Source organism: Squalius cephalus (genome assembly GCF_949319135.1).
Source record: "Squalius cephalus genome assembly, chromosome: 25".
Classification (NCBI taxonomy): Eukaryota; Metazoa; Chordata; class Actinopteri; order Cypriniformes; family Leuciscidae; genus Squalius; species Squalius cephalus.
In genome coordinates, this window is record NC_137146.1 from 30,819,024 (window position 1) to 30,832,720 (window position 13,697).

The 13,697-nt window shown below is 45.7% G+C and overlaps 1 protein-coding gene across 4 annotated transcripts in view; it reads right to left on the reverse strand.

Annotated features, from left to right (window-relative positions):
* The window catches only part of dnajc13 (DnaJ heat shock protein family (Hsp40) member C13), a 141,413-nt gene extending 132,660 nt beyond the window's left edge, over positions 1-8,753 (reverse strand). For all 4 annotated transcript variants that reach the window (XM_079863183.1, XM_079863182.1, XM_079863181.1 and 1 more), the window contains exon 1: positions 8,579-8,753. The gene's annotated coding sequence lies outside the window, so the exon portion shown is untranslated. The remainder of the gene's footprint in view (positions 1-8,578) is intronic.
* Between the last annotated feature and the right edge of the window lie 4,944 nt (positions 8,754-13,697).

A 13,697-nucleotide genomic window follows, 5' to 3' on the forward strand; every position in this document is an offset into this window, starting at 1 on the left:
GAAAAGTATCTCCATTTAAATGCACTCGGTTTGTCTTAAAACTGTACAAAAAATAATAGCCTACTCTTTTCACCATTCCAGTGAGTGAACGTATTCTGATCTAGAGATATGAGCGCTACAGTAGCATCTTTCCAAAATGACTTAAGTATAAATGTCTAAATTAATTAAAAAGAGAAAATGATTTTGAGAAACGGCTTAAAAAAACACCTTTTTAAAAATGTGTTGTAATGCAATAAAAAAAAAAAAGCTTTTTCATGGCCAGTCTCCTCGATTCACTGAGAAAGTAAATTGTAATGAATTAAAGGAAGCGCTGGAGGAAGATGCAGTAATCTAGGCTACGCAACAGGACAACTAAACTAATGCATGCCAACTACACTGACAGTAATTAATGATAAACCCAGCGATCTGACATTCAGTGGCAGAAAGTGCTCATATCTGTAATCTGTAATCCTGCTGGTGTTCTGAGAGTCTAATGGAGTTACAGCACTCGGATGCCATGCATTAATAGCTTAAGTATGTTAAAAATCCAGCGCCATTTCCAGGATGAGGTCACATGGTCAATCTCCACAGCTCTCGGCACGGATCAATACAAACTGCACAGAAACACACAATCTTTAAGTGCCGTCCTTCATTCTGCACTGAAGCATCACAGAATACAGGAAACACATTTCCACTCGGCGAGAGTGAGTGTGTCTCGTCTGTACAGGTTTAGTCCCGTACGGTGGAGAGGTTCTGCCAAACTGCTGAAACTGATCCTTTTCCTCAGAACATAAAGCCGTTTTGAAGGGTTTTATGAATGCAAAGCTCATGTGTAATGCTGACACTGAGAGCAATAAAGGGTGTGATGGATCTGTCGCTCCTGCATCTGCAGGCTTCAATAAAACACCATGACAGTCGTGATTGTGTTGCATGACATTTACACTAGCATTGCATCACTGCTCACGACGAGCTCCAGGGCTTATTGCCTGTCAGTTATTACACAATCCTAGACACACACTCACACTCACACACACACACACACACACACACACAGGTAAGTTTATATCCTTCTAAGTTTATAAATAGTTGTAGTACTTTTGCACAATTTCAGTTACACACACAACATGATGAAGTGTTTGGCTCATGTTGTGTGTGTAACTGAAATTGTGCAAAAGTACTACAACTATTTACACTTTCATTTTTTGCTTTCACTTCTGCAATAATCGGCCTTCTTTTAAAAGAGACCAACCTTAGGTCTGCATTCATTAGTTAATAAAGTTCAGATCTGTGTTCAAAAGAGTAGACAGTAGTGAACGGGTTAAGAGTAGACAGTAGCGAACGGGTTAAGAGTAGACAGTAGCGAACGGGTTAAGAGTAGACAGTAGCGAACGGGTTAAGAGTAGACAGTAGTGAACGGGTTAAGAGTAGAAAGTAGCGAGCAGTAGTGAACGTGTTAAGAGTAGACAGTAGCGAACGGGTTAAGAGCAGACAGTAGTGAACGTGTTAAGAGTAGACAGTAGCGAACGGGTTAAGAGTAGACAGTAGCGAACGGGTTAAGAGCAGACAGTAGCGAACGGGTTAAGAGTAGACAGTAGCGAACGGGTTAAGAGCAGACAGTAGCGAACGGGTTAAGAGCAGACAGTAGCGAACGGGTTAAGAGTAGACAGTAGTGAACGGGTTAAGAGTAGACAGTAGTGAACGGGTTAAGAGCAGACAGTAGCGAGCGAACGGGTTAAGAGCAGACAGTAGTGAACGGGTTAAGAGTAGACAGTAGCGAACGGGTTAAGAGCAGACAGTAGCGAACGGGTTAAGAGTAGACAGTAGCGAACGGGTTAAGAGCAGACAGTAGCGAACGGGTTAAGAGTAGACAGTAGTGAACGGGTTAAGAGTAGAAAGTAGCGAGCAGTAGCGAACGGGTTAAGAGTAGACAGTAGCGAACGGGTTAAGAGTAGACAGTAGCGAACGGGTTAAGAGCAGACAGTAGCGAACGGGTTAAGAGTAGACAGTAGCGAACAGGTTAAGAGCAGACAGTAGCGAACGGGTTAAGAGCAGACAGTAGCGAACGGGTTAAGAGCAGACAGTAGTGAACGGGTTAAGAGTAGACAGTAGTGAACGGGTTAAGAGCAGACAGTAGCGAGCGAACGGGTTAAGAGCAGACAGTAGTGAACGGGTTAAGAGTAGACAGTAGCGAACGGGTTAAGAGCAGACAGTAGCGAACGGGTTAAGAGCAGACAGTAGCGAACGGGTTAAGAGCAGACAGTAGCGAGCGAACGGGTTAAGAGCAGACAGTAGCGAACGGGTTAAGAGTAGACAGTAGTGAACGGGTTAAGAGTAGACAGTAGTGAACGGGTTAAGAGTAGACAGTAGTGAACGGGTTAAGAGTAGACAGTAGCGAACGGGTTAAGAGCAGACAGTAGCGAACGGGTTAAGAGCAGACAGTAGCGAGCGAACGGGTTAAGAGCAGACAGTAGCGAACGGGTTAAGAGTAGACAGTAGTGAACGGGTTAAGAGCAGACAGTAGCGAGCGAACGGGTTAAGAGCAGACAGTAGTGAACGGGTTAAGAGCAGACAGTAGCGAACGGGTTAAGAGCAGACAGTAGCGAACGGGTTAAGAGTAGACAGTGAACGGGTTAAGAGTAGACAGTAGCGAGCGAACGGGTTAAGAGTAGACAGTAGCGAACGGGTTAAGAGCAGACAGTAGCGAACGGGTTAAGAGCAGACAGTAGCGAACGGGTTAAGAGCAGACAGTAGCGAACGGGTTAAGAGTAGACAGTGAACGAGTTAAGAGTAGACAGTAGCGAACGGGTTAAGAGTAGACAGTGAACGGGTTAAGAGTAGACAGTAGCGAGCGAACGGGTTAAGAGTAGACAGTAGCGAACGGGTTAAGAGTAGACAGTGAACGGGTTAAGAGTAGACAGTAGCGAGCGAACGGGTTAAGAGCAGACAGTAGCGAACGGGTTAAGAGCAGACAGTAGCGAACGGGTTAAGAGCAGACAGTAGCGAGCGAACGGGTTAAGAGCAGACAGTAGTGAACGAACGGGTTAAGAGCAGACAGTAGTGAACGGGTTAAGAGCAGACAGTAGCGAACGGGTTAAGAGTAGACAGTAGCGAGCGAACGGGTTAAGAGTAGACAGTAGCGAACGGGTTAAGAGCAGACAGTAGCGAACGGGTTAAGAGCAGACAGTAGCGAGCGAACGGGTTAAGAGCAGACAGTAGCGAACGGGTTAAGAGCAGACAGTAGCGAGCGAACGGGTTAAGAGCAGACAGTAGCGAGCGAACGGGTTAAGAGCAGACAGTAGCGAGCGAACGGGTTAAGAGCAGACAGTAGCGAGCGAACGGGTTAAGAGCAGACAGTAGCGAACGGGTTAAGAGCAGACAGTAGCGAGCGAACGGGTTAAGAGCAGACAGTAGCGAGCGAACGGGTTAAGAGCAGACAGTAGCGAACGGGTTAAGAGCAGACAGTAGCGAGCGAACGGGTTAAGAGCAGACAGTAGCGAGCGAACGGGTTAAGAGCAGACAGTAGTGAGCGAACGGGTTAAGAGCAGACAGTAGTGAACGGGTTAAGAGCAGACAGTAGTGAACGGGTTAAGAGCAGACAGTAGTGAACGGGTTAAGAGCAGACAGTAGCGAACGGGTTAAGAGCAGACAGTAGCGAGCGAACGGGTTAAGAGTAGACAGTAGTGAACGGGTTAAGAGCAGACAGTAGTGAACGGGTTAAGAGCAGACAGTAGTGAACGGGTTAAGAGCAGACAGTAGCGAACGGGTTAAGAGCAGACAGTAGTGAACGGGTTAAGAGCAGACAGTAGCGAACGGGTTAAGAGCAGACAGTAGCGAACGGGTTAAGAGCAGACAGTAGCGAACGGGTTAAGAGCAGACAGTAGCGAGCGAACGGGTTAAGAGCAGACAGTAGCGAACGGGTTAAGAGCAGACAGTAGTGAACGGGTTAAGAGTAGACAGTAGTGAACGGGTTAAGAGCAGACAGTAGCGAACGGGTTAAGAGCAGACAGTAGCGAACGGGTTAAGAGCAGACAGTAGCGAGCGAACGGGTTAAGAGCAGACAGTAGCGAACGGGTTAAGAGTAGACAGTAGCGAGCGAACGGGTTAAGAGTAGACAGTAGCGAGCGAACGGGTTAAGAGTAGACAGTAGCGAGCGAACGGGTTAAGAGTAGACAGTAGCGAACGGGTTAAGAGTAGACAGTAGCGAGCGAACGGGTTAAGAGCAGACAGTAGTGAACGGGTTAAGAGTAGACAGTAGCGAACGGGTTAAGAGTAGACAGTAGTGAACGGGTTAAGAGTAGACAGTAGCGAACGGGTTAAGAGTAGACAGTAGTGAACGGGTTAAGAGTAGACAGTAGTGAACGGGTTAAGAGTAGACAGTAGCGAACGGGTTAAGAGCAGACAGTAGCGAACGGGTTAAGAGCAGACAGTAGTGAACGGGTTAAGAGTAGACAGTAGCGAACGGGTTAAGAGTAGACAGTAGTGAACGGGTTAAGAGTAGACAGTAGCGAGCGAACGGGTTAAGAGTAGACAGTAGCGAGCGAACGGGTTAAGAGTAGACAGTAGCGAGCGAACGGGTTAAGAGTAGACAGTAGCGAACGGGTTAAGAGCAGACAGTAGTGAACGGGTTAAGAGTAGACAGTAGCGAACGGGTTAAGAGTAGACAGTAGCGAGCGAACGGGTTAAGAGTAGACAGTAGCGAACGGGTTAAGAGTAGACAGTAGTGAACGGGTTAAGAGTAGACAGTAGCGAACGGGTTAAGAGTAGACAGTAGCGAGCGAACGGGTTAAGAGCAGACAGTAGTGAACGGGTTAAGAGTAGACAGTAGCGAACGGGTTAAGAGTAGACAGTAGTGAACGGGTTAAGAGTAGACAGTAGCGAACGGGTTAAGAGCAGACAGTAGCGAACGGGTTAAGAGCAGACAGTAGTGAACGGGTTAAGAGTAGACAGTAGTGAACGGGTTAAGAGTAGACAGTAGCGAACGGGTTAAGAGTAGACAGTAGTGAACGGGTTAAGAGTAGACAGTAGCGAACGGGTTAAGAGCAGACAGTAGCGAACGGGTTAAGAGCAGACAGTAGCGAACGGGTTAAGAGTAGACAGTAGCGAACGGGTTAAGAGCAGACAGTAGCGAACGGGTTAAGAGCAGACAGTAGCGAACGGGTTAAGAGCAGACAGTAGTGAACGGGTTAAGAGCAGACAGTAGTGAACGGGTTAAGAGTAGACAGTAGCGAACGGGTTAAGAGTAGACAGTAGTGAACGGGTTAAGAGTAGACAGTAGCGAACGGGTTAAGAGCAGACAGTAGCGAACGGGTTAAGAGCAGACAGTAGCGAACGGGTTAAGAGCAGACAGTAGTGAACGGGTTAAGAGTAGACAGTAGTGAACGGGTTAAGAGTAGACAGTAGCGAACGGGTTAAGAGTAGACAGTAGTGAACGGGTTAAGAGTAGACAGTAGCGAACGGGTTAAGAGCAGACAGTAGCGAACGGGTTAAGAGCAGACAGTAGTGAACGGGTTAAGAGTAGACAGTAGCGAACGGGTTAAGAGTAGACAGTAGTGAACGGGTTAAGAGCAGACAGTAGTGAACGGGTTAAGAGTAGACAGTAGTGAACGGGTTAAGAGCAGACAGTAGCGAACGGGTTAAGAGTAGACAGTAGCGAACGGGTTAAGAGCAGACAGTAGCGAGCGAACGGGTTAAGAGCAGACAGTAGCGAACGGGTTAAGAGCAGACAGTAGCGAGCGAACGGGTTAAGAGCAGACAGTAGCGAACGGGTTAAGAGTAGACAGTAGCGAACGGGTTAAGAGTAGACAGTAGTGAACGGGTTAAGAGCAGACAGTAGTGAACGGGTTAAGAGTAGACAGTAGTGAACGGGTTAAGAGCAGACAGTAGCGAACGGGTTAAGAGTAGACAGTAGCGAACGGGTTAAGAGCAGACAGTAGCGAGCGAACGGGTTAAGAGCAGACAGTAGCGAACGGGTTAAGAGTAGACAGTAGCGAACGGGTTAAGAGTAGACAGTAGCGAGCGAACGGGTTAAGAGTAGACAGTAGCGAACGGGTTAAGAGCAGACAGTAGCGAGCGAACGGGTTAAGAGTAGACAGTAGCGAGCGAACGGGTTAAGAGTAGACAGTAGTGAACGGGTTAAGAGCAGACAGTAGCGAACGGGTTAAGAGCAGACAGTAGCAAACGGGTTAAGAGTAGACAGTAGTGAACGGGTTAAGAGCAGACAGTAGCGAACGGGTTAAGAGTAGACAGTAGTGAACGGGTTAAGAGTAGACAGTAGCGAACGGGTTAAGAGTAGACAGTAGTGAACGGGTTAAGAGTAGACAGTAGCGAGCGGGTTAAGAGTAGACAGTAGCGAGCGGGTTAAGAGTAGACAGTAGCGAACGGGTTAAGAGTAGACAGTAGCGAACGGGTTAAGAGTAGACAGTAGTGAACGGGTTAAGAGCAGACAGTAGTGAACGGGTTAAGAGCAGACAGTAGCGAACGGGTTAAGAGTAGACAGTAGTGAACGGGTTAAGAGTAGACAGTAGCGAGCGGGTTAAGAGTAGACAGTAGCGAACGGGTTAAGAGTAGACAGTAGTGAACTGGTTAAGAGTAGACAGTAGCGAGCGAACGGGTTAAGAGTAGACAGTAGTGAACGGGTTAAGAGCAGACAGTAGCGAACGGGTTAAGAGCAGACAGTAGCGAACGGGTTAAGAGTAGACAGTAGTGAACGGGTTAAGAGCAGACAGTAGCGAACGGGTTAAGAGTAGACAGTAGTGAACGGGTTAAGAGCAGACAGTAGCGAACGGGTTAAGAGTAGACAGTAGTGAACGGGTTAAGAGCAGACAGTAGCGAACGGGTTAAGAGTAGACAGTAGTGAACGGGTTAAGAGCAGACAGTAGCGAACGGGTTAAGAGCAGACAGTAGCGAACGGGTTAAGAGTAGACAGTAGCGAACGGGTTAAGAGTAGACAGTGAACGGGTTAAGAGTAGACAGTAGCGAACGGGTTAAGAGTAGACAGTAGCGAACGGGTTAAGAGTAGACAGTAGCGAACGGGTTAAGAGTAGACAGTAGCGAGCGAACGGGTTAAGAGCAGACAGTAGCGAACGGGTTAAGAGCAGACAGTAAGTGAACGGGTTAAGAGTAGACAGTAGCGAGCGGGTTAAGAGTAGACCGTAGCGAGCGGGTTAAGAGTAGACAGTAGTGAACGGGTTAAGAGTAGACAGTAGCGAGCGAACGGGTTAAGAGCAGACAGTAGCGAACGGGTTAAGAGTAGACAGTAGCAAACGGGTTAAGAGTAGACAGTAGTGAACGGGTTAAGAGTAGACAGTAGTGAACGGGTTAAGAGTAGACAGTAGTGAACGGGTTAAGAGTAGACAGTAGTGAACGGGTTAAGAGTAGACAGTAGCGAGCTGGTTAAGAGTAGACAGTAGCGAGCGAACGGGTTAAGAGTAGACAGTAGTGAACGGGTTAAGAGTAGACAGTAGTGAACGGGTTAGGAGTAGACAGTAGCGAACGGGTTAAGATTAGACAGTAGCGAGCGGTTAAGAGTAGACAGTAGTGAACGGGTTAAGAGTAGACAGTAGTGAACGGGTTAAGAGTAGACAGTAGTGAACGGGTTAAGAGTAGACAGTAGTGAACGGGTTAAGAGTAGACAGTAGCGAGCGAACGGGTTAAGAGTATACAGTAGCGAACGGGTAGCGAGCGAACGGGTTAAGAGTAGACAGTAGCGAACGGGTTAAGAGCAGACAGTAGTGAACGGGTTAAGAGTAAACAGTAGCGAACGGGTTAAGAGCAGACAGTAGTGAACGGGTTAAGAGTAGACAGTAGCGAGTGAACGGGTTAAGAGCAGACAGTAGTGAACGGGTTAAGAGTAGACAGTAGCGAGTGAACGGGTTAAGAGCAGACAGTAGTGAACGGGTTAAGAGTAGACAGTAGTGAACGGTTTAAGAGTAGACAGTAGCGAGCGAACGGGTTAAGAGCAGACAGTAGTGAACGGGTTAAGAGTAGACAGTAGCGAGCGAACGGGTTAAGAGCAGACAGTAGTGAACGGTTTAAGAGTAGACAGTAGCGAGCGAACGGGTTAAGAGCAGACAGTAGCGAGCGAACGGTTTAAGAGTAGACAGTAGCGAACGGGTTAAGAGTAGACAGTAGCGAACGGGTTAAGAGTAGACAGTAGCGAACGGGTTAAGAGTAGACAGTAGCGAACGGGTTAAGAGTAGACAGTAGTGAACGGTTTAAGAGTAGACAGTAGCGAGCGAACGGGTTAAGAGCAGACAGTGAACGGGTTAAGAGTAGACAGTGAACGGGTTAAGAGCAGACAGTAACGAACGGGTTAAGAGCAGACACATAATGCTTCTATTGTTAAAATAAAACATTACTCTCTAACTTATGACCAACCTTACAAACCATTGTTTCTGTCAAAATACCATAGTCTCCCATTCATAAGACATTCATCAACACAGAAAAGACAGACAGATAGTAGAAGCGTGTTATATTCTCTAGGGTTTGGTGATGTTTTACTGTGGTATTTACAGTAAACGTTCGCTGTCTGTCAGGCGTCACTGGCCTGATCGCGCGGTGAATGCAGTGCCGGAGAATGAGGAGAATGAGTGTGTTTTACCTGGATCTGTGGTGTCAGAAGCGGCTCGGTTCGGTCCCTCGGCCCCCGCCCTCCTCTATGCGAGTCTGCTTTAACTCAGTGATCCAGAACTGAAGCCCAAACTGGCCGAACGCGCTTCCCTCAGTGAGAAACCCAGGACGCCGCCATCTTCCTTCTGCCACCAGCAGGGCACTGCGCATGCGCACGACGGCACTCTCACGCGTGTGTCAGCTGACGGGCTCGACAGGAAGTGGAGACTCTAGAGATCCGCGGGCCCCATCCTGACAGTTAATACTATAAAGACACATTTAATCTGAGAAAAATTAACATGCTACTATAAAGGTGTAAAGTGTAAAACTATTTAGAGTATATAAAAATATTATATACAAATTTTAAATATTTAGTTTTTAAGCAAGGTGCATTTTATTATTTTATTTTCATACAATTATTTATTATTTATTTATTTAAATCATATTTCAAATATATTTAATACATTTTAATAATAAAAAAATGTATTACTTTTTTTTTAGTTACTTATTAGTTATTTGCTTTTATACAATTTATTTTATTTATTTAAATGTATTTGTTTTTGGTCATTTTTATTTATTCATTTTAAACCATTTTTCTTTTTAAATATTTTTTATTTAGTTAGTTATTAATTGTTTATTAAAAAAAAGTATTTATTTTAATTAATTTTGTAATTGTAATAAAATAAATTTAGTTAAATGCAGTGCTTTAAGTGGGCCGGTACGCGCCGGTACTCAGTACCGCCACTTCCAAATATAGCTCTTGAGCGTACCGCCACCTCTCCGTGCGCCCAGAACGTGCTTTTAGCGTACCGGTACGCTCATTTGCACATCTGTTTTAATCCTCTGGCTGCGCTGCCGCTTTTCAGAGCGCCCTTCACAATGCACGGCGCGCGCTCTATTTCAGCATAATGGTTGTTTGTTGCCATGACAAAGGAGGAGGAAGCACAACTGAAACCGCCATGGAAGCACGAGAGGACCTCCCGTTATCGTAAACGACCACCCGCCAACTCTCACGCATTCACCGTCCGTGAGACACATGCACGCAATTGACACTTTTCACACTCTCTCACAACACATCCATTTTCTCACGCACAGAAAAATCGCGAAGCAAAGAGGACACGGAGACAGAGCAGGTTAGTTATGATATAAAACAAAATCCCAGCTCTCAGATTCTGTCATTTTTATAACGAAATTCAAACAATAAATACCGTTTTGGCGCTTGTAAATGTGACATGACAGATCCCTAGCGCACGTGAACCGATCATCTCTATTAACACGAATGAACACAATGTTAAAAGAAACAGTACAACTTACCGAAATGTATATTCAGCCTACATAATATCGATCAATCAGTGTTTTTCAACCGCGGAAAGGGTCAGTAAAACAGCTGGAGAACAATTGTCACATAATATTTACCTCAGGAAAGCCATTTGATGACCATAATATAGGCTATAGCACGTGAGTTGGCTAGAAAAAAACAGCTATAGAGAGTATTTTTGCTATGTGTACTATATTACATATTTATTATATTTTTTTACTTATATCATTAAATAAAGTTGTTATTAGGATAAAAAAATGCATTATATTTAATTTGAATTATTTTTAACCTTAAATAATACTACCAGCTGATAGGGCTCTCTGTATGTTTACATCATTAGGTGAGATTTTTTTTCTTGAGAAAAATGAATGCCTATCTTGTGTACCTAATATTTATCCAAATTAGATTATTTTTTACATCCCAACAACCCCCCCCCACCCCCCCACCCCCCCCCCCCCCCCCCCCCCACAATAAAGCCACAATAAAGCCACAATAAAGTTCACAATCAAAGTTCTAACTGCTTGCTTTTAAAAAATAAAATAAAAAAATAAATAAAAAATACTTTTACTTCAATTACTTAAGTACATTAAATATCAGGTACTTTAAGACTTTTACTTAAGTAATATTCTAAAAGGTAACTTTCACTTCTACCAAAGTCTTTTTCTAGTATGATACTTGTACTTTTACTCAAGTATTGCTGTCTAGTAATTTATACAACACTGCGTCTTATAAAGTCAGAATTCTGACATCTTTTCTCAGAAATGTGAGATATAAACTATCTATAAAGCTAGTCAAATTCTAAGGGAAAAAAAGACTGACTTTTTTTTTCTTTCTCAGAATAGTTTATATCTCACAATTCTGACTTTATAACACGCATTTTGCGACTTTATATCATGCAATTCTGACTTTATATATCCCAATTGCGCCTTTATTTCTCAGAATTGCGACTTTATATCTCAGAATTCTGACTTCTTATCTCGCAATTATGAGAAAAAAAGTCACAATTCTGACTTGATATATCGCAATTGTGAGAAAAAAAGTCAGAATTGTGAGATAAGTCGCAATTATTATTATTTATTTATTATTCAGTGGCGGAAACAAGCTTCCATAGTTACCTCAGGGGAGGAGGGGAGTCAGCAAAAAAAAAAAAAAAATTAGAGTACCGGCACCTCTTTTGAGCCACTTAAAGCACTGGTTAAATGCTCTTGAGTTAATTTCCCCAGATGCGGCAGCGCCCCCTTGAGGCCCCTGAGGGCCCGGCCCCGTCTGAGAGAAACACGCTCTGAGATCATTCACGAGTCTGACAAGAACCTTTACATTATCGACAGTCTTACTTCGCTCACATGAAGAGGACATTATAAGAAAAGTGTGTATTTGTAAATTCACCCGAGTAACAGCGACTCAGAACATTACTTTGTTGATTTTCATTTTTCATTTGCATGCTTTTTATTAAATGTCCTGAGAATCTACTGAATCTACTGATGTTCTTCTCCACTCATAACGGGGTTCAACATTAATTAAAATATATAAGAATTAATTTCCAATACCATTTCAATAATAAAATGAATGATCAAAATAGTGATTTAATTACAGTTAATTAATGAACTAAAATGTATTTAAAGCATAAACTGAATCCATTCTGGCTTGGGTTGTCTGATTCCTGAGAACATCTTCAGCCGTTTCTGACACTCTTTGTGATTCTGTGTAGAGTTATTTTGCCTGTATTTTGTTGAGCACGGTTTGTGTTCGACTCGCCGTTTTGATTCCAGAGTTAGAGTGACACCAAAATAATGTCAAAAAGCAAAAGCTCTGTGATACAGAACGACATACAGATCTACAGTGTTGACGCACTGAATTCAGAGTGAGGAAATGCTGAAGGATTTGAATGGGATTGTCCTCTTCTAAACCAGAGGGAGTGGTTTAGTGTTCAGAGAGATCAGAGGAGCGCCTGTTCCACGATGCTAGCTGAACTAACTCAGGGTTACAGGATCAGTTTCAAGTTGATAAACCAATCCAATCCAACCAGGCTTTGCTGGGACCATGATGCTGATCATCAGCTCTCTCCGTGCGCTCAGGAGTTCAGCTGTGACATCAGCAGCGAACGGCCAATCACAGCGAGTTCAGCTGTGACATCAGCAGCGAACGGCCAATCACAGTGAGTTCAGCTGTGACATCAGCAGCGAACGACCAATCACAGTGAGTTCAGCTGTGACATCAGCAGCGAACGGCCAATCACAGAGAGTTCAGCTGTGACATCAGCAGCGAACGGCCAATCACAGAGTGTTCAGCTGTGACATCAGCAGCGAACGGACAATCACAGTGAGTTCAGCTGTGACATCAGCAGCGAACGGCCAATCACAGTGAGTTCAGCTGTGACATCAGCAGCGAACGGCCAATCACAGAGAGTTCAGCTGTGACATCAGCCGCTTCACGGTTCAGACCCGAGTGTGTGTAAACCGCTTCACGGTTCAGACCCGAGTGTGTGTAAACCGGCCTCACGGTTCAGACCCGAGTGTGTGTAAACCGGCCTCACGGTTCAGACCCGAGTGTGTGTAAACCGGCCTCACGGTTCAGACCCGAGTGTGTGTGTAAACCGGCCTCACGGTTCAGACCCGAGTGTGTGTGTAAACCGCTTCACGGTTCAGACCCGAGTGTGTGTGTAAACCGGCCTCACGGTTCAGACCCGAGTGTGTGTGTAAACCGCTTCACGGTTCAGACCCGAGTGTGTGTGTAAACCGGCCTCACGGTTCAGACCCGAGTGTGTGTAAACCGGCTTCACGGTTCAGACTCGAGTGTGTGTAAACCGGCTTCACGGTTCAGACCCGAGTGTGTGTAAACCGGCTTCACGGTTCAGACCCGAGTGTGTGTAAACCGCTTCACGGTTCAGACCCGAGTGTGTGTAAACCGCTTCACGGTACAGACCCGAGTGTGTGTAAACCGGCCTCACGGTTCAGACCCGAGTGTGTGTAAACCGGCCTCACGGTTCAGACCCGAGTGTGTGTAAACCGGCTTCACGGTTCAGACCCGAGTGTGTGTAAACCGGCTTCACGGTTCAGACCCGAGTGTGTGTAAACCGGTTCAGACTCGAGTGTGTGTAAACCGGCCTCACGGTTCAGACCCGAGTGTGTGTAAACCGGCTTCACGGTTCAGACCCGAGTGTGTGTAAACCGGTTCAGACTCGAGTGTGTGTAAACCGGCTTCACGGTTCAGACCCGAGTGTGTGTGTAAACCGGCTTCACGGTTCAGACCCGAGTGTGTGTAAACCGGTTCAGACTCGAGTGTGTGTAAACCGGCTTCACGGCTCAGACCCGAGTGTGTGTAAACCGGCTTCACGGTTCAGACCCGAGTGTGTGTAAACCGGCCTCACGGTTCAGACCCGAGTGTGTGTAAACCGGCTTCACGGTTCAGACCCGAGTGTGTGTAAACCGGTTCAGACTCGAGTGTGTGTAAACCGGCTTCACGGTTCAGACCCGAGTGTGTGTGTAAACCGGCTTCACGGTTCAGACCCGAGTGTGTGTAAACCGGTTCAGACTCGAGTGTGTGTAAACCGGCTTCACGGCTCAGACCCGAGTGTGTGTAAACCGGCCTCACGGTTCAGACCCGAGTGTGTGTAAACCGGCCTCACGGTTCAGACCCGAGTGTGTGTGTAAACCGCTTCACGGTTCAGACCCGAGTGTGTGTGTAAACCGGCTTCACGGTTCAGACTCGAGTGTGTGTAAACCGGCTTCACGGTTCAGACCCGAGTGTGTGTAAACCGGCTTCACGGTTCAGACCCGAGTGTGTGTGTAAACCG